Genomic DNA, 25,360 nt, shown 5'->3' on the forward strand with positions numbered 1-25,360 from the left:
AAAAAAAAAAAGCAGTTTTAATACACAAGTGGTCAATGAGGCAGCCTTTAAGGAAAAACGCTGCTGATAAGATAAACAGATTGTGATGTCCTTAATTATAATATTTCATACTCATTTAGCCATCTCCACATCACAGAGCTAACAAAGTGGATTTCAAACAGGAAATAAGGCTCCTTCCCACCAGCCCAGAGACCTAATTATAAAACAGCAACCTACTTTTCCTGTAGTGAACACAGGGCTCTTTTTCTTTTTTTTCTCCTCCAACAGAATTTATTGAGCTCATTACCAGGCTGCTTATGAAGTGATTTGAAATGAGGCAACATTAAAGCATTCCACAAATCCCTTGTACTTAGTCATCCTGGCACTTTATTTGAACTCAGAGCACTGATATGGAATAACTGCTGAAGCCTCACACTTCTGTCTCTATTATCTGACAGGAGGTCTGGAATCCAAAAAAATGACTTATCATCAGACTTTCTTAATCATCACAATAATTTGTCGGAAAGAATCTGGTACAATTCAGGCAACACCAGAGGGGCTCGGCTGCTAGAAACAAGGTGAGTGTCGTACGTGTGCCTTATAGGAACAGAGTCACATTAATCAGGCAGCGAAAGGACCCAAGGCAGTGTATGTAAGTGTGTATTTTAAGAAAAATTGACAGATAGGCTTCAAAGAAGCAAAAGCACTGAACTCTCCACATGCTATTAGTACAACTCTAAATTCTGTTCTTCTGTAGTCCAAGAGGCAGCTGTGGACTGACCCTCCCTGGGTTATCACTGAGGCTAAAACAGCATAGTTAAAAACTGCATCTGCCAAAGTTTCAAAGAGGGGGAAAAAAATTTGTGAAGGACACAAAAGTCTGTGGAAGTTGACTATCTGGTGTATGAAAATGGTGTTCATTTTTGCCTTTTATTGTCTCTTTCCCTAACCTACTGAACCAGTAACGAATCCAAATCTAAAGAAATGTCTCCTATTAAAGAGCAATCGTGTGTTATATCTCACTGGGTCCTATATGTAACCTGATGTACAGTCTGCCTTCGAAAGATGTCCATTTTTAAGGAGAAGATTCATGGAGGAGAGGGAATGTGTGTGCATGTGTGCCCATGTGTGCGTCTGCATGGGTGAAGGGGGAACAATCCAGCCTGGAAAAATAATGAATCCCAAATGCAGGTCTCTCCTTAGAGAGAGGCTGTGTCTTTTCAGCTGTAGCTACTATTAATCCTTACTATATTTCTTACCACATTCCACAATCCAGTGGCCAGACTTACAGGTTAAATGTGGTTGTTTCATCAAGGAAGCATTGAAAGAAACTTCTGAGCTATAGGAAGAACTTCTGGTTTTTCTAGGTTAGGCTTTGGAATAGTGCTGCAGCATGTTAACAGTTAGTCCCATTTGAACAGAATACCAGAACATACGGTATCTTCTGTTACCCAGGACATCTTCAACCTTGACAGTTAAAATTCCAAACCAAATGCATGACATCTGAACGGAATACATGTCCTTCAGATGACTTCCCTTAGGAAAGTTATTCATCAACATCCCTTAAGAAAGTATGAATGAATCGAGGGTACCTGATATAATATTTTCCTCAGCAGAGAGAGAAATCTGTCACTAGGCACAATCTCCGTTATGCATACCCATACGGAACGTTGACTACATGCAACGCTTGGGACTAAGTTCTGCAGAAGATTTTTTTAAGTAAATCCCATAAATTCACATCCATAAGAACTTCTTTTGACTCAAAGCTCCAGACTTGGAAGAAGCAAACATAGGATTTAACATCTTCCATAGATGAACTCCAAGAAGATCATACCCCAACATGTGTGTACCATTGATACATAACATGTATCACCAATAATGCTGAGACACTGTACCTGGATTAAAGAAGTCTCCTTTACCTAGGTTTGTTTCCTGGAGCTCCCCTCATTCAGCCTTTTAACACCTTAGTCTCATAAGTCTTAAAATACCCAACATTAGTGACCTGCATTTCTACTCATCTTCACTCATCCAATAGTACAACACAGCTCAGATCTCAGCATCATTCCACGCTGTTCCACTAGGAACTTGGATTACTCTCCACCTCTCCCACTAAGTCACTCCTACCAGACCCACTATTTACCATCAAATGCTTTGATTATTTGCTCCCTCTTCTCCCAATTTACCAGGTCTTATTCTGGTTTTGTTAATTCCCTACCTAGGCTCAGTCCCATAGGAGTCATGGCAAACAAAGTAATTTGAGGCAGTGTTGTACAGTGATTAGGAACAAGGACTCTGGAATCAGAGTGCCTGGTTTATATTCTATCTGGATCTAAATTCTGTCTCTACCACGAATTAGGTCTGTATGATCTTGGGCAAATGACTTGATTTGTCTTGTACTCTCCACCTGTAGGAAGGTAATAAATACTTCAGTGTGCCAGACACTGTGGTAGACAATGAAGATTAAATATTGAAGCTGTTGAAGAATTTTAAGTAGAGAAATGATATAATGTATCCTAGCTTCTTCCATGACCAGCGATGTGACCTTCCTCTCAATACCTCAGTTTTCTCAACTTTAAAATGGAGTTAGTAACAGTGCCTCCTTCATAGGATTGCTGAGAAGATTGAATGAGATAATAGTAAGCTACAAATAAATCTTAGCTATTTGTAGTAACCCATGCCCGTGATATAATCTTTTGCACTACTGCAAATGGTATAGAAAAGCAGTCTACATTCCCTAATTTTAATTGCTCCCAATTCACTTATTGAACCCTCAAAATTCAGTTTTAATTATTCATTCATTCATTTACAGAAGTATGTACTAAATAGCTCATAAATGTGAGTCATCCACCAGGTGACGGTGCTACAGTAAAGAAGACAAGCATGATTTTTACCCTCGTAATCCTCACCAATCAGCTCAAAATAGTCTTTCTAATGATTATTCACAGTCTCTTCCTTCTTGGCCTTTAATACAATAGTTAATATTATTGAACAGCCCATTTTCATGAAAATATCAAGTTCTCCCATTCCTTGGCATCCATGACACTATATTATTTGGGGCCTTTTATTTCTCTATACCTGCCTTCTAGCCCCTTTCTGAAGCCTCAGTTTCTCACAGCCTCTATATCTTTTTTTTTTTTTTTTTTTGCGGTACGCGGGCCTCTCACTGTTGTGGCCTCTCCCGTTGCGGAGCACAGGCTCTGGACGCGCAGGCTCAGTGGTCATGGCTCACGGGCCCAGCCGCTCTGCGGCATGTGGGATCCTCCCGGATCGGGGCACGAACCCGTGTCCCCTGCATCGGCAGGCGGACTCTCAGCCACTGCGCCACCAGGGAAGCCCTCACAGCCTCTTAATGTGAGAATATATATCCCTTTGTCCCTACGGCATCTTCCTCATCAAAGTTCCGTATTGTCAGAGCTCCTATTGTTACTTCTTTGCAAATGACTCTTTATCCTAGAACCACTTTATCCTCTGACCATTTTCCTGATTTCATTCCATGCTTCTTAATGTCTGCTTGTCGTCACTAATGGGGTGCCCTGACAGGTCCTCCAAGTCAACATATGCTAAGTTAGTTTTCCATCTTTAACAAACACCCAATACCATTGCCTAAATTTCCAAATTTTTGTCTCAAATACCTGAGGTTGAACCCTCAAAATCATACTTCATTATTCAACCCACACTCTTCATTTTTAACTGATTTCATAGATTCTATATCTATAGAATATTTTGCATACCCTCCTGTCTTTTATTTTTTAATATTATAGTCACCATCCTGGTTCAGGCTCTTCTTTACCTCTCACTTGAGCTATTGTGCTAGTCTTCTAACTATCCCCACACCACACCCCTCAGTTTCTTTACCTCTTGGTCCATCACACAAGCTATTGCAAGATTCGGCCTCATCAAGATCTACCTGGGCTTTGCATTGTCTTTTCTGAAAATGTTATGGGTTCTCCATTGCCTAACAAAGTAGGTCAACATTGTAAGCCTAATATTTCATGTCTTCTGTATTTTGGCCACACACTACCTTCACAAATAAGCTCTACGTTTATATAACTCTGTAGAGTTTTGTAACTATTATCTTATTTAATCGACTACTCATAAGATGCCTTATGATGTAGATATTATTACAACATAAAAGCCCTACATTATTAATAAATCGGAAAAGCCCTACAGATGGGGAAACTAAAGACCAAAGAGATCTGAGTTTTTCTTGAGTTACATAAGTATTTCTGAACCAGAACATAGGCAGATTTGATGAGAGGATTTTGACCTAACAGTGCAATCAACACACCTTACTCTTGCAAATAATAATAATAATAATGATACCTCTCATTATTCTCCTTTGTGAAGCACAAAATATGGATTATTAGAAACCATGGAAAGAAGTTGATTAAAAGGAATTAAAAGTCAGTAAACCTGGGTTTAAGTTTGGACTCTTTATTAATTTCCTAAGTCCAGTAACAACTGTATGCTTTATTATATTCGTCTGCAAGACAGTCTTATAATTCCTGAAACACTTTTGCTTCACAAAGAAATAATGATGAGTAATGGAATTACAGCCATTTAAAGTATTTAATTCTAAAGCTTGTAGTTATCTTCTTTCATATGAGGCATCAAAGCTTTTTATAATCATTAGGCATCTGTATTATCCCTATTTCTACAGCTAGGCAAGTGTAAAGTCAAGTACTTTCTTTAAGGTTAGATACAATGCCATTCATTTTTAGATGAAGACTCAGAACCCTCAGCCCACACACCTAGGTAACATTTTTATTTCAGAGTAATCGCTAGAACATCTTTAGTTGAGAGAAAAAGGGCAGCTTCATAATATTAACTCACAGTTTATGTTCCTAAATAAAGCAACCAAATATTTCACATGGGTAAAGAAGATGCAGAGTCAATGGCTCAAAATATCAGAATATAATTTTTAAGCGCAATTATAATAAATCTTTGGACTTTCTACTGAAATTCGATCTTTTAGCACTCAAATCTATATTCCTCACAATTCACTGTTTTCAAAAAGAAAAGGAGAGAGAGAGAGAGAGAGAGAGAGAAAGGAAAAATGAAAGAAAGAAAAAAGGAAGATGAAAGAAAAAATTAAAAGAAAGAAAGAAAGACAACAGCTTTAAGAACTGGAGGGTAAAAAATCGCCATGGTAACACACAATGTGCGATGATCACTGTTCATCATTAGAATGGGGAAGGGGTTGCATTCTCAGCTTTGTGGTCAACAGAGCCAAGCAAAGGAATTTTGAAGAGGCAATGAAAGGCATTACAGCTACACCTTTCAGGATCAACTGATCGTGTTCTAGTTAAACACTCTGTAAAATCTTTTTCTGCTCAGGAAAATAACTCCCCAGCTGTTTTCTGCTGATAACTTAAGAGAGGTAGAAGAAAACTATACCTGTGTCCTCCAGGAATTCTGATGACCAGCCCATGCAACACCGAATACGAACTTAAAAAATCATTTTTAGTTCAGAAGTATTCTGAATGTTTTTAGTTCTTTGTGTATAAAAGTATATCCTTTACAAAGACTCAAAGTGGCCTGTTGTCAGTCCCAATTTGAAAAAACAAAACTAACCCGGAACAAGAAGGGAAACCAAACTTAAAAGGAATCAATGATAAATTTCACACAAAATTAGTACAATCAGAAAAGGAGGGATATAGATGATTCATTGAGATATGTGTTTGCATGTGGCTTATCACCCAGCATTACTTACTGTACTCAATTTGGATGTATGTGTTTGATGATACCATATAGATCAATCACATACTTTACTTAATTTTATTGCGAGAAAACCTACTCATGGTACTTAGTAAATACTTAACATGTCTAGGTTTTCTTTCCTTTATCCACCTCCTTCCAAAACGTAAAGTAGAAGTCAGTTCATGACTCCAATTTTTACTCTTTGGATCTAAGTTTAATCTAATAAGTTTCTAATCACCTCAGATGGAGTTGGTGGCAGAATAATTTTTTTCCCACATTTTCTCATATACTTTACTTCTCATCTATTGGGTTGTCCACCACCATTTTGAGCCAGATATGTGTCAAAGTGTTTCTTTTTTCTGGTTAATTGAAAAATAGGACTATTAATTCAACAAACAACCTGAACCATTGAAAGGGCTCATGGAAACATTTTTTATTTGCTCTAGAAATTAGAGGAATAACTTCTGCTTCTAAAGAATTATATCATTTTCAGTTGTAAAAACTAGTTCACTGCCCAATTTCAATATGGGTCTGCCAACATTTAGAGTGAAAATGCATATTTTTAAAAATGAGACATGTTCTGATAGGAACATTATTCCAGTTTGACACAATAGCTAACAAGACTTCAGTCCAACTGTGACATTCTTTACTACAGCTGAAAGAAAATATGTTTGCATTCAAAATAGTCTCTTTGTTGTTCATAGTGACAACATAGACTCAGAATGCGTTTTCTATTACTACACTTTATTCCTTGAAGTTTTTGTTACTAAGAGAAGTCAAAGCCCTGAATGTAAATTTTAGCTTTTGGTACATGGGTTTCTCCTGTCTGGTAATATAGAATCATTCTTAAGACATAAGCGACATCCATCAAACAGATGTAGTTAGGAGCGGATGTTCCGTAATGTCTGACAGTTACAGTGTACTGCTTAATCTTGTTTGATAAAGCATAAACTTGTTTCAGCAGTTAATCTGAGATTTTCATGGGTTTAAACATTTACCATAAATAGTTTATTAAATGGGAATACTTATTTTTAATTACTGTGTTTAGATCTTGAATGTTATTGGTAGACATATGATTTTTCTTAATTTATAAAATTATTATTGGGAAACTACCTATATTGGAAAAATACTGGAAATATATTAGATTTTTTCCTAATTTTAGTACATGTTTTTAAATGTGAACTACACTGCTAAGAGCTAAGAAATATGGAATTATATAATGGGTATCAATGGCACTATTAGGTAGTTTAAAAAAAAAAATCAATGGATTAAAAACCCATCTACACAGACAGGCCATCAACAGGATTAATGTGGTCAAATGTCCTTCTGGCAAGAAATCAACCACTGTGTGAGAAAAGACAGGTCCTTGGGTCGCTCAATGTCACCACAAAGATGCTGAGATACACAGATATCTCTAGCATTATGGGATTGTGTATTTTTCTATCCCAACTGCCATGTATATTATCAACTTACTGGGGGTCAGCACAGAGGAAAATGCTTAGCCACTATAGTTTTTATAAAACATAGAAGTAGAAAGAGTGAAAAAGAGATGGTGAGTTTAGCTGATAGAATAGGGAGGTAGAATGATAAATGCAAAGGTTGATAAATCACACATGGGGTAGGTTCTGTCCAAAATTACTGCTGTGCCTGAACTAGTGACCCATTCACTGTCTACCTATAGGAATAAAGATCACTTTCTCTTCCTTCATCTTCTTTTCCCCAGGTTATCCTTCTGAAAGTTTTAAACTCTAACAAGCACTCACAGTCTATTGAATCCCCTTATTCTTTCCCAAGTCTAATAATTCCCTTATTCATTCCACAGTTGGTCTGGGAAGTGGTTGGGAGTATTGGTCAAGCTAACTCAGACAGCCCTCATTGCAGCAGGCCCGGCTCTCTGAAGGGCCTGCTCTGCACAGTCAGCAGTGAGAGGCCGCAAGACAAAGGCTCTCTATCTGCAGCCACATCTCCCTCCATACACCCCCAGCCTCCACACACATAATGTCAAGAAGCCAGGGCAGCTTCCCTGGTTGCACAGTGGTTAAGAATCCGCCTTCCAATGCAGGGAACACGGGTTCAAGCCCTGGCCCGGGAAGATCCCACATGTCGCGGAGCCACTAAGCCCGTGTGCCATAACTACTGAGCCTGCGCTCTAGAGCCCGCGAATCACAACTACTGAGCCTGTGCGCCACAACTACTGAAGGTCACACGCCTAGAGCCCGTGCTCCACAACAAGAGAAGCCACTGCAATGAGAAGCCCACGCACCGCGAGGAAGAGTAGCCCCCGCTCGCCGCAACTAGAGAAAGCCCACGTACCACAACGAAGACCCAACACAGCCAAAAATAAAAACAAACAAATAAATAAGTAAATTTATAAAAAAAAAAAAAAAGAAGAAGAAAAGAAACGAGGTAGGAGGTGAGAAGCAGGCGGGAGAAAGGAAAGATGGCTCTTCTCACGTGTCAGAATGGATTCTATCTATGACGTCAAACTCTTGAGCACTAGGTATCAAAACCTCAGGTTTCTGATGGAACTCACAATGGCTGCATCCCTGGCTGCAGTAATGACATTGCCTAGGGCACTGAAGCATCCACTTTCCATTCTTTGTCACTACCCTCCCCCACTCCATCAAGAACGTAATTGCTACTCGGCCAAACTCACTTTTCCAGCTTGCAGAAATATTAAAAAATAAAAAACTCTCTTATTGTGGGAGGGAGGGCCATTAGAGAGAAAGGGTCATTCTTACACTCAGCTAGTAGGGGCCCCTTTTATTAGCACACTTAGGGGTACTTCTCAAGGAACACATATAGAGTTGGTCTTTTTTTTCACTTACAGTATAGAAACTTCACAACTTTAAACATGGTGGAGAAAAGAGTGAGTGGCCTTGCAGAAGAGGGACACTAGGGCAGAGGGGTTAGAAGGAGGGGCTTTGAAGTTAGGCAGATCTGGGCTCCAATTCCGCCTGTGTGTGCTCTTGTTACCTCACTTCACTTATAAGATGAAAAGAACAGAATCAAACTCATTGAAGGATTTTATTAAGTGAATATAAAGTGTTTAGCCTTATTTCTGATAGCTATTGTCAATCAAAGGAGATCAGAAAGAAGTATAGTGCTCTAGCAAGGGTTCAGTAGAAGCATTTCCACTGGAAATGAATGTTGAGTGAGTTATCATTAATTAGCTAGGCATTTTCTTCCTTGGAATATGTATATCCTTGCTGAGTATATGGAATACAGGCTTAGTCAAATCAGATCAGACCATGTCATTCAGGTCATCTGAATTTCATTGCCTGTCATTTCCAATCACGCTTCATAGTAGGTGCCGTGAGAAGAGCCTCGTCCTGGGGCTGCATACGATTCTGAGATTACTGAACCGCCAAGCCCTGCGACCTTGCTCACGTAGCCTGACTCTGCCTTAGAGACAGATTACCTGATACTTGTAGAACTGATGCCTGGATTTAATGTTAATACAAAGTACAAAAGCCTTTTCTCTGCCATCAACTAAATTTATGTGTCCTGTCCTTTTCCCCCAGAAGTTTAAAAAATGGGAACATATAGCTAAGAAAAGGAGATCAAACTAAATTTAAACTCTAATCATGGTCTCCCTATAATCTGCTTCTATATATCTACTGTTAGATTTTACATTTGTTCCCTGATGCAAGAATACAATTTTTCTCCTTTCTTTCCACCTTTGAAAGAATTATGGAAACAAAGACTCATTCCATGTGGTCTGCACAGGACCCAGACTGCTGACAGCCTCTGTGTACAGAGCCTGGTAGTTTATTTTGATATTCTCTCAAGGGCCAAGAGAAACAGCAGGGTGATTAGTACATTTCTCCTCTTCCCTCTCTCCCACGCCCAAAAGTTGGCTGTAAAATTTTCACGAGAACATCTCCATCAGCTTAGAATGTTTTGTTGGGTTTTTTTAAACAAGATTTCTTCTACATTTTTCCTCATGTAATGTTTCTATTTTGAAATCCAGGATTCCTACCTTATCACTCTTCAAGAGCAGTAAGTCTCCCCCAAACTCCCCACCCCTCTGAGCTTGGAACAAAAATCCAATGACTGTGCTATATTTATTACGAGTCCTTAATGTGTTTTAAATGTTAATGAAATGGGAAATGCCCTCAGCCTTCTCTAAATCTAGTATTTCAGCTTGTTTCTCGGGATTGGCAGAATTTGCCAGCTTTGTAAGACAACAACACTGCCAAATTTGGAAAGACCTAGGACCTCAAATTATTGATACTTTCAACAGCAAATATATGCAGGTCCCATTGCTTACAAATAAGCTTCAAATGAGGCAGGTCAAGTGGAAAGCAGGAAAGGCATGTGACTGAGTTGCGGGCCAAAACACACAAAACTAAGTACCTTGTCCAGAGTTTAGCTCACTGACCAGGGCGCTCTGATGCTTTCATAGTCCTGTATTCACTGAGGATTTTGCTTAATGTATTTGTTTATTTGTTTTGGCCAAGACAACCATTAATGAGAATCACAGAAATTAAAAGCAAAAGCTTATTTTTTTCCCATTGTGAAGAAAAGATTATGATTTCTCTTCACATTTTATTTCTTTCTTCTTTAATCAACTCATTTTATATATCTCAGGCAATAAAACTACCATTGCTCTGGGAACGGTATTTTGCATTTAAATAAGTTTTATTTTAATATATTAGTTGAGCAGTGTCATAAATAGCCCTCTTATTCCTAGGGTAGGGGAATCAACCGTGATTACCCGAGAAAAACAGAAAGAAGTGGTACAGATAACACTTTTTTTTTTAATTTTTAATTTTGGCTGTGTTGGATCTTTGTTGCCGCTTGTGGGCCTTCTCTAGTTGCAGCGAGCGGGGGCTACTCTTCGTTGCGGTGCAGGGGCTTCTCATTGCGGTGCCTTCTCTTGTTGCGGAGCATGGGCTCTAGGCTCGTGGGCTTCAGTAGTTGTGGCACACGGGCTCGGTAACTGAGGCACACGGGCTTAGTTGCTCGGCGGCATGTGGGATCTTCCAGAACCAGGGATCGAACCCGTGTCCCCTGCATTGGCAGGCGGATTCTTGACCACTGCGCCACAAGGGAAGTCCCAGATAACATTTCAAAAGGAGCCTGTGGCAAAGTGTACATTGGTTTCGGCAACAATTCACATCTACAAGTGAGGGTTGTAAAACGGGACCAAAGGAAATCTTGCAAATGCTGACTCCTGAGATGACATATGTCATGACTGTACGGCTCAAGTTTGACGTTATCTGGAAAAATTCCCTCACCCTAATTGTCTTCTAAGCTGTGAAGTTTCTGTTGTACTGTGTATATTGACAGCCCTTCCTCTTGGATACCTTGATGGTAATGAAAGAAATGGCTTTTCCATAAGTAACTTTGCATTCAAAGAACCTCCTGTAGATGATTCAAAGAAACTTGGTACCTCACGGAAGATAGTTTAATGACCATGGACTTTACGTAATTTTTCCTTCTCTCAAAGAGCGCAGAACATAGGGTCCAGGTCAGGCAAAGGCAACTGAGGGAAGGTAAGTTGTCAGTTATGGCCCTTAGCTCTTCAAAGAAGATCCAAAATATGAGGGGATGAATATTTAGAGGCTCCACGGCACCAGAAGAGCCAAATGAAGCTTAATTACTGACTGTTAGGTAATATTCTACTAAATACTGACTGTTAGATAATATTCTACTAAAACAATTCACAAGATCAGTGACAGCTCCAAGGAAGGAAGTGGCCAAACTTCACTGCATTTGGCTGTATTATCATGTGCCAGAATCACCTATTATCGTAGAAAAACTGACTTTCACAGGACAGAGGGGTTCGTGTGTTAAAAGAACTGTGTGCCTAGAGGACAGGGACGACAAAGTTTGGCAAAGTCCAGCTCATCTTTGCGATCATGAGTGCAAGTGATAGGTGGCGCTAAAAAAGAAAGAGAACGGTAGATACCGGCTAAATGTTGGAGAGTAGAAATACAAGAATATTCAAAGCAATAAATTAAGGACCATGTATAATGTAGACTAAATTGGGTGAGGAAATTACAGCCCAAAGGCCAAATATAGCCTCTGCCTCTTTTGTAAATAGAGTTGTACTGGAGCTCAACCAGGCCCGTTTGCTTCTGTGTTTTCTGTGGCTGCGTTCACATCACAACAGCAGAGTCAGACCACAAGGCCAGCGAAGACTAAAATTTTGCTCTCTGACCTTTTACAGAAAAAGTTGCTGATCCCTGAATGAAATAAAAGGGGATAAAGGGCTAAGGTTGACAAAGAAAGTGATGAGTTACTCCACCCACTCCACTTTCCACTCAGAGCCATAAAACAAAAGGAAAAAAAATACCATGTCTAATCAGCGGAATACACAGAAGGGAATCATCGGGTCATAAAGATGATTCCAACAGAGAGAGGAGAAGATGGTGAAAGAGTAAGACGCGGAGATCACCTTCCTCCCCACAGATACATCAGAAATACATCTACACGTGGAACTGCTCCTGCAGAACACCTACTTAACGCTGGCAGAAGACCTCAGACCTCCCAAAAGACAAGAAACTCCCCACGTACCTGGGTAGGGCAAAAGAAAAAAGAATAAACAGAGACAAAAGAATAGGGACAGGACCTGCACCAGTGGGAGGGAGCTGTGAAGGAGGAAGGGTTTCCACACTCTAGAAGCCCCTTTGTGGGCGGAGACTGCAGGTGGCGGAGGGGGGAAGCTTCGGAGCCACAGAGGACAGCACAGCAATAGGGGTGTGGAGGGCAAAGCTGAGAGACTCCCGCACAGAGGATCAGGGCCGACCTGCACTCACCAGCCCGAGAGGCTTGTCTGCTCCCTCGCCGGGGCGGGCGGGGCTGGGAGCTGAGGCTCGGGCTTCAGAGGTCGGATCCCAGGGAGAGGACTGGGTTTGGCGGCGTGAACACAGCCTGAAGGGGTTAGTGCGCCACAGCTAAGCCGAGAGGGAGTCTGGGAAAAGGTCTGGAGCTGCCGAAGATGCAAGAGACTTTTTCTTCCCTCTTTGTTTCCTGGGGCGCGAGGAGAGGGGATTAAGAGCGCAGCTTAAAGGAGCTCCAAAGATGGGCACGAGCCACAGGTAAAAGCGCGGACCCCAGAGACGGACATGAGATGCTAAGGCTGCTGTTGCCGCCACCAAGAAGCCTGTGTGCGAGCACAGGTCACTATCCACAGCCCCCTTCCGGGGAGCCTGTCCAGCCCGCCACTGCCAGGGTCCCCGGATCCAGGGAAAATTTCCCCGGGAGAATGCACGGGCGCGCCTCAGGCTGGTGCAACATCACGCCGGCCTCTGCCGCCGCAGGCCCGCCCTGCACTCCGTGCCCCTCCCTCCCCCCGGCCTGAGTGAGCCAGAGCCCCTGAATCAGCGGCTCCTTTAACCCCGTCCTGTCTGAATGAAGAACAGACGCCCTCCGGCGACCTACACGCAGAGGCGGGGCCAAATCCAAAGCTGAGCCCCTGGGAGCTGTGAGAACAAAGAAGAGAAAGGGAAATCTCTCCCAGCAGCCTCAGGAGCAGCGGATTAAAGCTCCACAATCAACTGATGTACCTGCATCTGTGGAATACCTGAATAGACAACGAATCATCCCAAATTGAGGAGGTGGACTCTGGAGCAACGATATATATATATATATATATATATATATATATATATATATATATATATATATATATATATATATATATATATATATTTTTTCCCCTTTTTCTCTTTTTGTGAGTGTGTATGTGTATGCTTCTGTGTGAGATTTTGTCTGTATAGCTTTGCTTTCACCATTTGTCCTAGGATTCTGTCCGTCCATTCTTTTTTTCTTTTTTTTACTTTTAAAAATTTTTTCATAATAATTATATTTTTTATTTTAATAACTTTATTTTATTTTATCTTACTTTATTTTATTTTATTTTATTTTATCCACTTTCTTTCTTTCTATTTTTTCTCCCTTTTATCCTGAGCCGTGTGGATGAAAGGCTCTTGGTGCTCCAGCCAGGAGTCACTGCTGTGCCTCTGAGGTGGGAGAGACGAGTTCAGAACATTGGTCCACCAGAGACGTCCCGGCTCCATGTAATATTAAATGGCAAAACTCTCCCAGAGATCTCCATCTCAACACTAAGACCCAGCTCCAATCAACGATCAGCAAGCTACAGTGCTGGACACTCTATGCCAAACAACTAGCAAGACAGGAATACAATCCAACCCATCAACAGAGAGGATGCCTAAAATCATAATAAAGTCACAGACACCCCAAAACACACCACCAGATGTGGTCCTGCCCACCAGAAAGACAAGATCCAGCCTTTTCCTCCAGAAAACAGGCAACAGTCCCCTCCACCAGGAAGCCTACACAACCCACTGAACCAAAATTACCCACTGGGGGGCAGACAACAAAAGTAATGGGAACTACAAACCTGCAGCCTGCAAAAAGGAGACCCCAAACACAGTAACATAAGAAAAATGAGAAGACAGAAAAACACACAGCAGATGAAGGAGCAAGGTAAAAACGCACCAGACCTAAAAAATGAAGAGGAAATAGGTAGTCTACCTGAAAAAGAATTCAGAATGATGATTGTAAAGATGATCCAAAATGTTGGAAATAGAATAGAGAAAATGCAAGAAACATTTAACACAGACCTAGAAGAACTAAAGAGGAAACAAGCAATGATGAACAACACAATAAATGAAATTAAAAATACTCTAGAAGGGATCAATAGCAGAATAACTGAGGCAGAAAAACGGATAAGTGACCTGGAAGATAAAATAGTGGAAATAACTACTGCAGAGCAGAATAAAGAAAAAAGAATGAAAAGAATTGAGGACAGTCTCAGAGACCTCTGGGACAACATTAAATGCACCAACATTCGAATTATAGGGGTCCCAGAAGAAGAAGAGAAGAAGAAAGGGACTGAGAAAATATTTGAAGAGATTATAGTTGAAAACTTCCCTAATATGGGAAAGGAAAGACTTAATCAAGTCCAGGAAGCACAGAGTGTCCCATATAGGATAAATCCAAGGAGAAACACACCAAGACACATATTAATCAAACTATCAGAAATTAAATACAAAGAAAACATATTAAAAGCAGCAAGGGAAAAATAACACACAAGGGAATCCCCATAAGGTTAACAGCTGATCTTTCAGCAGAAAATCTGCAAGCCAGAAGGGAGTGGCAGGACATATTTAAAGTAATGAAGGAGAAAAACCTACAACCAAGATTACTCTACCCAGCAAGGATCTCGTTCAGATTTGATGGAGAAATTCAAATCTTTACAGACAAGCAAAAGCTGAGAGAGTTCAGCACCACTATACCAGCTTTACAACAAAGGCTAAAGGAACTTCTCTAGGCAAGAAACACAAGAGAAGGAAAAGACCTACAATAACAAACCCAAAACAATTAAGAAAATGAGAATAGGAACATACATATCGATAATTACCTTAAACGTAAATGGATTAAATGCTCCCACCAAAAGACACAGACTGGATGAATGGATACAAAAACAAGACCCATATATATGCTGTCTACAAGAGACCCACTTGAGACCTAGGGACACATACAGACTGAAACTGAGGGGATGGAAAAAAATATTCCATGCAAATGGAAATCAAAAGAAAGCTGGAGTAGCAATTCTCATATCAGACAAAATAGACTTTAAAATAAAGACTATTGCAAGAGACAAAGAAGGACACTACATAATGTTCAAGGGATCGATCCAAGAAGAAGATATAACAATTGTAAGTATTTATGCACCCAACATAGGAGCACCTCAATACATAAGGCAAATACTAACAGCTGTAAAAGGGGAAATTGACAGTAACACAATCATAGTAGGGGACTTTAACACCCCACTTTCACCAATGGACAGATCATCCAAAATGAAAATAAATAAGGAAACACAAGCTTTAAATGATACATTAAACAAGATGGACGTAATTGAGATTTATAGGACATTCCATCCAAAAACAACAGAATACACATTTTTCTCAAGTGCTCATGGAACATTCTCTAGGATAGATCATATCTTGGGTCACAAATCAAGCCTTGTTAAATTTAAGAAAATTGAAATCGTATCAAGTATCTTTTCTTACCACAACGCTATGAGACTAGATATCAATTACAGGAAAAGATCAGCAAAAAATACAAACACATGGAGGCTAAACAATATACTACTTAATAACCAAGAGATCACTGAAGAAATCAAAGAGGAAATCAAAAATACCTAAAAACAAATGACAATGAAAACACGACGACCCAAAACCTATGGGATGCAGCAAAAGATTCTAAGAAGGAAGTTTATAGCAATACAATCCTACCTTAAGAAACAGGAAACATCTCAAATAAACAACCTAACCTTGCACCTAAAGCAATTAGAGAAAGAAGAACAAAAAACGCCGAAGTTAGCAGAAGGAAAGAAATCATAAAGATCATATCAGAAATAAATGAAAAAGAAATGAAGGAAATGATAGCAAAGATCAATAAAACTAAAAGCTGGTTCTTTGAGAAGATAAACAAAATTGATAAACCATTAGCCAGACTCATCAAGAAAAAAAGGGAGAAGACGCAAATCAATAGAATTAGAAATGAAAAAGGAGAAGTAACAACTGACACTGCAGAAATACAAAGGATCATGAGAGATTACTACAAGCAACTCTATGCCAATAAAATGGACAACCTGGAAGAAATGGACAAATTCTTAGAAATGCACAACCTTCTGTAACTGAACCAGGAAGAAATAGAAAATATGAACAGACCAATCACAAGCACTGAAATTGAAACTGTGATTAACAATCTTCCAACAAACAAAAGCCCAGGACCAGATGGCTTCACAGGCAAATTCTATCAAACATTTAGAGAAGAGCTAACACCTATCCTTCTCAAACTCTTCCAAAATATAGCAGAGGGAGGAACACTCCCAAACTCATTCTACGAGGCCACCATCACCCTGATACCAAAACCAGACAAAGATGTCACAAAGAAAGAAAACTACAGGCCAATATCACTGATGGACATAGATGCAAAAATCCTCAACAAAATACTAGCAAACAGAATCCAACAGCACATTAAAATGATGATACACCATGATCAAGTGGAGTTTATCCCAGGAATGCAAGGATTCTTCAATATACGCAAATTAATTAATGTGATAAACCATATTAACAAATTGAAGGAGAAAAACCATATGATCATCTCAATAGATGCAGAGAAAACTTTTGACAAAATTCAACACCCATTTATGATACAAACCCTGCACAAAGTAGGCATAGAGGGAACTTTCGCCAACATAATAAAGCCCATATATGACAAACCCACAGCCGATATTGTCCTCAATGGTGAAAAACTGAAACCATTTCCACTAAGATCAGGAACAAGACAAGGGTGCCCACTCTCACCACTATTATTCAACATGGTTTTGGAAGTTTTAGATACAGCAATCAGAGAAGAAAAAGAAATAAAAGGAATCCAAATTGGAAAATAAGAAGTAAAGCTGTCACTATTTGAAGATGACATGATACTATACATAGAGAATCCTAAAGATGCTACCAGAAAACTACTAGAGCTAATCAATGAATTTGGTAAAGTAGCAGGATACAAAATTAATGCACAGAAATCTCTGGCATTCCTATACGCTAATGATGAAAAATCTGAAAGTGAAACTAAGAAAACACTCCCATTTACAAGTGCAACAAAAAGAATAAAATATCTACAAATAAACCTACCTAAGGAGACAAAAGACCTGTATGTAGAAAGTTATAAGACAATGATGAAAGAAATTAAAGATGATACAAATAGATGGAGAGATATACCATGTTCTTGGATTGGAAGAATCAACATTGTGAAAATGACTCTACTACCCAAAGCAATCTACAGATTCAGTGCAATCCCTGCCAAAGTACCACTGGCATTTTTCACAGAACTAGAAGAAATAATTTCACAATTTGTATGGAAACACAAAAGACCTCGAATAGCCAAAGCAATCTTGAAAACGAAAAACGGAGCTGGAGGAATCAGTCTCCCAGACTTCAGACTATACTAAAAGCTAAAGTAATTAAGACAGTATGGTACTGGCACAAAAACAGAAAGATAGATCAATGGAACAGGATAGAAAGCCTAGAGACAAACCCACACACATCTTGTCACCTTATTTTTGATAAAAGAGGCAAAAATATACAATGGAGAAAAGACAGCCTCTTCAATAAGTGCTGCTGGGAAAACTGGACAGGTACGTGTAAAAGAATGAAATTAGAACACTCTCTAACACCATACACAAAAATAAAATCAAAATGGATTAAAGACCTAAATGTAAGGCCAGACGCTATCAAACTCTTAGAGGAAAACATAGGCAGAACACGCTATGACATAAATCACAGCCAGATCCTTTTTGACCCACCTACTAGAGAAATGGAAATAAAAACAAAAATAAACAAATGGGACCTAATGAAACTGCAAAGCTTTTGCACAGCAAAGGAAAACATAAACAAGACCAAAAGACAACCCTCAGAATGGGAGAAAATATTTGCCAATGAAGCAACTGACAAAGGATTAATCTCCAAAATTTAGAAGCAGCTCATGCAGCTCAATAACAAAAAAAAAACCAACCCAATCCAAAAATGGGCAGAAGATGTAAATAGACATTTCTCCAAAGAATATATATAGATTGACAACAAACACATGAAAGAATGTTCAACATCATTAATCATTAGAGAAATGCAAATCAAAACTACAATGAGATATCATCTCACACTGGTCAGAATGGCCATCATCAAAAAATCTAGAAACAATAAATGCTGGAGAGGGTGTGGAGAAAAGGGAACCCTCTTGCATGTTGGTGGGAATGTAAATTGATACAGCCACTATGGAGAACAGTATGGAGGTTCTTTAAAAAACTACAAATAGAACTACCATATGACCCAGCAATCCCACTACTGGGCATATACCCTGCGAAAACCATAATTCAAAAAGAGTCATGTACCAAAATGTTCATTGCAGCTCTATTTACAATAGCCCGGACAAGAAGCAACCTAAGTGTCCATCAACAGATGAATGGATAAAGAAGATGTGGCACATATATACAATGGAATATTACTCAGCTATAAAAAGAAACGAAATTGAGTTATTTGTAGTGAGGTGGCTGGACCTAGAGTCTGTCATACAGAGTGAAGTAAGTCACAAAGAGAAAAACAAATACCGTATGCTAACACATATATATGGAATCTAAGAAAAAAAAAAAAAAAGGTCATGAAGAACCTAGTGGTAAGAAGGGAATAAAGACACAGACCTACTAGAGAATGGACTGGAGGAGGGGGAAGCGTAAGCTGTGACAAAGTGAGAGAGTGGCGTGGACATATATACACTACCAAATGTAAAATAGATAGCTAGTGGGAAGCAGCCACATAGCACAGGGAGGTCAGCTTGGTGGTTTGTGACCACCTAGAGGGGTGGGATAGGGAGGGTGGGAGGGGAGACACAAGAGGGAGGAGATATGGGAACATATGTATATGTTTAACTGATTCAGTTTGTTATAAAGCAGAAACTAACACACCATTGTAAAGCAATTATACTCCAATAAAGATGTTAAAAAAAAAAAAAAAAAAGATGATTCCCCCGATAATCATGCCAAGATTACCAGGCTGCAATGTCAGAAATTTGAACAAAGACATGGCAGGACAGAAAAGAAAGGGCGTTCCCCAGGAAGTCATACAGTACAAGCACATAGTTCATTTCACAAACATTTCTTGAGCCCTTACTCTTCTAGGCCCTGGGCTGAGAAGGCACTGGGGATCTGAATGACTAGGACAGATTTCTGATTCTGTGGAGCCAGGAGACAGCTGCAGAGAGGATTGAAATGGAACACGGACCTGGCCAGGCCACTTCTCCAGCATTTTAGGGATTAATACAAAGAGCATGCTTCCTCTTCCTGACAAGTCTTCATTCTTGCCACTGTCAGAAACATAGTACTGGCTCAGCAAACCTTTCACCACAAGGGGCATCATTCAAACAAGAAATTTAGATTTTCCTTTCTAGAAATGCATTGTCAGACAGTGCCAAGAAATGGTCCTACACAGAACAGGTTTTCAATGAGTGCCTTTTAAACAACTGACTTTTCAACTGAACTCACTAATTTTATTCCCATTCTTATAATACAGCTCTCCAAACCATCTTTGGCTCTGTAAGAAAGGAGTATCTGTTGCCCTGTGTTTTCTTCACCCTCTAATACAGAGAGAAATAATGAGAGGTTGGAAGACATAAGACGGGGAGGGAATGATAAGGATTTGTGATATTTGTAAACTCATTATTGGGCTGAAAAATCTCTTTTTAAACTGTGGATTACCTTTTGATATTCCATGCACTAGGGCTACCTTATTATTACGCTTTATCTGCAGTTCAGCTGGAAGAATTACAGAGGTTCTGGAATAGGTCTGTGCTGTTTTCCCTCTTATGGTGGAAGTACCAACTCATACTATTGCTAGAAGAACTTTCCCCTCAAATTCCATTTTCATGTACTACCTCCCTGAAAACAGATGATGGATCTGTGATACCTATTATTGAAATATTAAATGCCAAAACCTCAGCCTCACATAATACAATCTGCTCTAATCAGACCCCTCCTGTCCTCCAATTTTATCTCACACCATGTACCCTGTGCTTTACTCAAGACAACAGCTTGCCATAGCCCGGGTGGAGAGGTTCAGCTCGGCCCCTTGAACTTTGCATTGTCCTGTACACTTTCCAGCTTCTCTTCTGAGGGCCATTCTTCACTCCTTCAGAATCTGGCTTAACACTAACTTCTTTCAAGAGCTTTGTCATACTCTGCAATTGTCCCTCTCAAAATGCCCCTTATTTTCTTCTCTTTTCTACTTGATGTTTTACTAATATACATATACATATCCTGAAATATATATAATAAACAAATATATATTTATACCTATTATATATATTATATATATACCCTAATTGTCTTACTCGCCCAAAATAGATTGCAATATCTAAAGAGCAAGAGCCCTAACACTCATAATCCCCACCCATCACCATGGCACCCAGCACAAGGACCTGCACATCACAGCCTGACTGACCAACAGACAGGATGGCCCACGCTGTATCACTTCCCCATTCCCACTTCTCCTGAGTGTATTTTCTGGCTGTGTCTTATAGTCTTGTCTATTTAATGTTTTGTTGTGCTCTATTGAGGTCCTAACACACTGCTGAAAATGAGGCATGGATATGAAATCATTATCATAGGGGCACTTAGGCATTTTGCTGCAGGAATTTTTATTTAAACAATTTTTTGTGCTTGTATGTGCTGTTTTGTCTCATCATCCATCACGTTTGATAGTAAGCCATGGCCTCTACCTTTTCTTGATTTGCACAAGAGCTCAGTAAGATATTCTCAGCCCGATAGAGATATTCAGAGTCTTGAAATAAATACGTTCCATCAATATTGGTGATTGCAGACTAATTCAGATGTGTTTTCCTGCAAAATATATCGGGCTTTGTTTGAACCTCATGTCAGATTATCCACGTTAGTGTTGATCCATGGCAGAGACGGGCACTGGCTTCTCAAAATATCTTTCAGCTATTACCTATAAATGCTTGAAAGAATTCACAAATGTAGATACCTTGTTATGCATGCCGCTTCCCGAAACTGCCTCTGAGACACCAGATGGCACAGTGAGAGCTGTACAAGTGACAGATGATAAAGTGTATCAAGCCACATAAATTAACCTCATCATGCCCATAGTATCAGATGCCACAGGCAAAATCAGGAGGACCAGGGAGCAATGGCACTATATTACCCACAGGGATGAATTTACAATCCATCTGGGGTCTCTCATGTGAGGATGCAGGAACCCCAGATGGCCTGTGAATTGAACATTTGTGTATGCAGGGGTTGTTTAATCTTTCTGGAAATGAACTGACACTTTGGTCAGGAAGGATGCTTTAGCCAGCATCAAAGCCTTGTTTCACTCAGCTCGGACAGCCTCTGAATATCATTAGAAGGAATATCCCCAGGCTTCCCGCGCCAGCGTACCATGAGGGTTCCAGGCCAAAAGTGTGAGGGAGGTACCTGTTTCCTGGATGTGTTTCAACCCCAGGCTAATGAGGCCGTTCTGTGTGTGATGCTACTAAGCTTTGTAAAGACATCAAGAGACATCCTAGGAGACAGAACAACTGCCCACAACTGAGTTATGAGAATATGAAAGCATTCACAATCAACTGGAGAAAGTACAGAGAGAATCCCTAAAGGGTCATTTTACTCAAGCTTGTAAACTGGGATTTAGGTCTCTACTGGCATCACTACTTCTAGAAGGTAAACCGCTTTCCGCTGAGCAGTTCTAGAAAGAAGCAACTAGCGCAAAATCATGTTTGCAGAGGGAGTATAGAGCAGTTCTTAAAAATGGACTGACGGAATGGGCAGAAAAGAAATAGAGACAAATTAGGAAAGGATGACAGGTAACATGTTCATAGGAGCCAGTGCAGAGATGGCCTGGAAGAAAATGAGAGCATGTTATGTTGAACGGGTGAGGTCCAGAGAGCCTGTATCTGGAAGGAGGTCTGTCAGGGGAAAGCAGCAGTTCAGACCCTGGCTGCCCACATGAGGAAGGCTGGCATCAGTCTTTAGAAACTAAGTACCAGAATAATCCTTGGAACTAATGAGAGCTAGACCCAGCGGATCGCACTAGGAGAGCAAGCAGAGTGGTAAGGAGACTGGGATTACATAAAACCACTGATGCCAGAAGGAGAGAGTGAGCCTCAGAGCACAGTTGATGATCCAGGCACACAGTAGGTCTACAGCCTGGGACTGAGGCAGTAGCCAGAGGCCAGGACTTCTAAGGAAACTGTACTTCAGGTCAGAGTTGGCCCTGGGACCTTGGGCCAGGGCTAAGCCTACAAATGAGAATTCAAGTCAACTCCTCTGGAGAGGCTTCTTTAACCACCTGCATTCACTTTGATTCTCTCCATCCCCCTATAGACATTGGTGCTCACCCTTATCCCGCCATTGTTCCTTGTCTCTACATATTTTTTCTCTGGTTTCTGTGACTCCTTGAAGGCAGGAACTAGTATTTGTATTCTAAGTGTCTGGCACATAGTAAACACACAAGAAATAAATTTTTGACTCAACAGATGATCAGGGACTGATGCAAATTCCCAAAACCAGGATTGAAGCAGCAGGGCCACCTGCAAGGCTGGAGGACCACGTGAAGCCATCACCTGCAGAAGGCTCAGCACACCGCAGCCATCTCGGGTCTGTAATTAAGATTTATGGAAACACAGCCACGCTTCCTTGTTTACCTGTTTGGGGGAATCACTGAGGCAGAGACCACCTGGCCCACAAAGCGGAGTATATCTACTACACGGCCCTTTAAAGGAAAGTTTAGTGACTCCTGACCTATGGAACTTGTGAAAATACCAAGGCCTGGGCCCAGGGGCAGGCATGAGTGTGAATGTGTGTGTTTTCAGGCATGTGTGCATGTGTGTGTGTGTGTATGTGTGTGTGAGTATTTATGTGTTTCCAGGTGAATATGTTTTTAAAAGCTCCACAAAAAAATTCTTCTGTACAGAATTTACAGAAGAGAAACACCCAATGCCAGCCTAGATAGAACTACTTCTAGTAAAAGTTGGAGGTTTAAATAAACTAACATCATTCTGGGGACACTAAAGTGTCCTCCCACACTAAAATAAAGCTCCTACTGACCTGGCCACTGTGGCTGACCTTCCAACAGGAATTATTTCCTGTTAAAAGGCAGATGTTTTACTTCTTGGGGACGTTTTATATGAAATCATTTATATTTAGTGGAAAATACTTTTTCAAAAAATTAACTTTGGTTACTCCACAGGGCCAAAGGAGACTTTAAGGTACAAGAAGTGATTGCAGGAAGTGAATTCAGAAAGAAATCGAGCATGCCGTGCCGCTGGAGGGCTGATCAACAGGGGTCCTGGTGATAAAGGAGGTAGAGGAAGGAGAATGAATGAAAGGATGGAATTTCTGATAGTAGGACCACCCAGGGCCATCCCCTGGTTTCTAAGAAGTCTAATAAAAAAAAAAAAAGATACAAATGAACTTTTTTTACAGAACAGAAACAGACTCACAGATCTCGAAATCAAACTTACAGTTACCAAAGGGGAAATGTGGGGAGAAGGGATAGATTAGGGGTTTGGGAGTAACAGATACACACTACTATATACAAAATAGATAACTAACAAGGATCTACTGTATAGCAGGGAGTAACAGATACACACTACTATATGTAAAATAGATAACTAACAAGGATCTACTGTATAGCACAGAGAACTCTACTCAATACTCTGTAATGACTGATATGGGAAAAAAATCTAGAAAAGAATGGATATGTGTATATAACTGATTCACTTTGCTGTACACCTGAAACTAACACACCGTTGTAAATCAACTCTACTTCAATAAAAATTTTTTGAAAAAGAAGTTGTTAGGTCCCTTGTTGCTGTTTTATGGCTGTTGTTATTCTAATCCATGGAAAGTCTCTTTGACTCTACCCCCAAAGTGTATCTCAAATCTTTCCCCTTCTCTCCATCTACATTGAGACATACCCACCCGCCTGGGCTCTAAGCTATCATCATCTCTCTGATAGGTCTGTAGTGTTGCTTTTCACTGACCAATCGCCTCCCAGATACAGTAGCCTGCTGTATCTGGGAGTTCTCCCCGCTTCCATCATTTCTACGTTCAACCCACGGCCCACCATGCAGCCTGGGTGATTTTTCTAAACAAAATTCACATCATGTTTCTTCTCTGCTTAAAATCTCCCCTTGACTTCCCAATATGCTTAGAATAAAATCCAAACTCTTCATCCTAGCTCAATGAGGTTGGGTACTGCCCAAGGTCACGTAGCTAATTTGAGATGGAGCCCTATTTAGATATGAAGCAACCAATCGTTTTCTGGCAGGAGACTAACAGATACTTTGCTCTGCTGGCCGGGAATCCACTTGTTCTGGCACCTGCACCCACCTCTCTCTCTCCTCTCTCCACGCCTGTCCCTGACCCAGTACCCCAGTACCTCTGGTCTTCTCCAACCTGCTCGTCCCACCAGAAAGAGATCCTTCCTGGTCATGGTGTCAGAGATGAGAGGGAAGTAGACGAAATGGAAAACATATAGAGAAATAAACATTTCTTCATGATAGTAAGAGCAGAAGTCAGTAGTGAAGAGGACTGAGCCCCCAAATGGAGGGTGACATAGGCATGATTTATATTGAGATGTGAAAGACAGATCTTGGTGTGTATATACTTCCACACGGTACTTCTTATCTACCCATATATGTCCATTTCACAGCAAATCTTGAATATCCACCCACTTCAATTAGATGGCCATGATGTGGGTCACATAACTGTGCAAGTCTGGCCACAGTGAATCAAAGCCCATCCCAGTCAGACATGAGGGAGGCCAGTGGTCCATCATGGGGCCCGGCTCAAGCACTCTACCCAGCGGGAGAGTTGTACGCTGGACAAACCCTCCTAATCAGACCCTTTCTTGGGAAGTTAGGATACAAGAACAATAAGACATTACATGGAAAAGGAAGACTGGTGGAGTAGAAAGACTCTTAAAGAGAAGGTGGTACACGTGAGCCATGAGAAAGCAAGAACAGAGAGGCAGAGGAAGATATTAGGCACAAGAATAATAGACTTTCGGAGCTTCTGAGGGATTCTGAACAATGCTCCAGTTCTCCGGAGGGCTTGCTTGTTACAAGGCTT

General features: G+C 40.4%; 1 long non-coding RNA gene across 1 annotated transcript; it reads left to right on the forward strand.

Annotated features, from left to right (window-relative positions):
- The first annotated feature begins 390 nt into the window (after positions 1–390).
- On the forward strand, positions 391–23,977 carry LOC137205041 (uncharacterized). The gene is made up of 3 exons (XR_010933971.1): positions 391–557; positions 22,762–22,882; positions 23,475–23,977. It is a non-coding gene; the product is annotated as an uncharacterized lncRNA (long non-coding RNA).
- Positions 23,978–25,360: the final 1,383 nt, after the last annotated feature.

The sequence above is a fragment of the Pseudorca crassidens genome, chromosome 13 (assembly GCF_039906515.1).
Source record: "Pseudorca crassidens isolate mPseCra1 chromosome 13, mPseCra1.hap1, whole genome shotgun sequence".
Taxonomy (NCBI): domain Eukaryota; kingdom Metazoa; phylum Chordata; class Mammalia; order Artiodactyla; family Delphinidae; genus Pseudorca; species Pseudorca crassidens.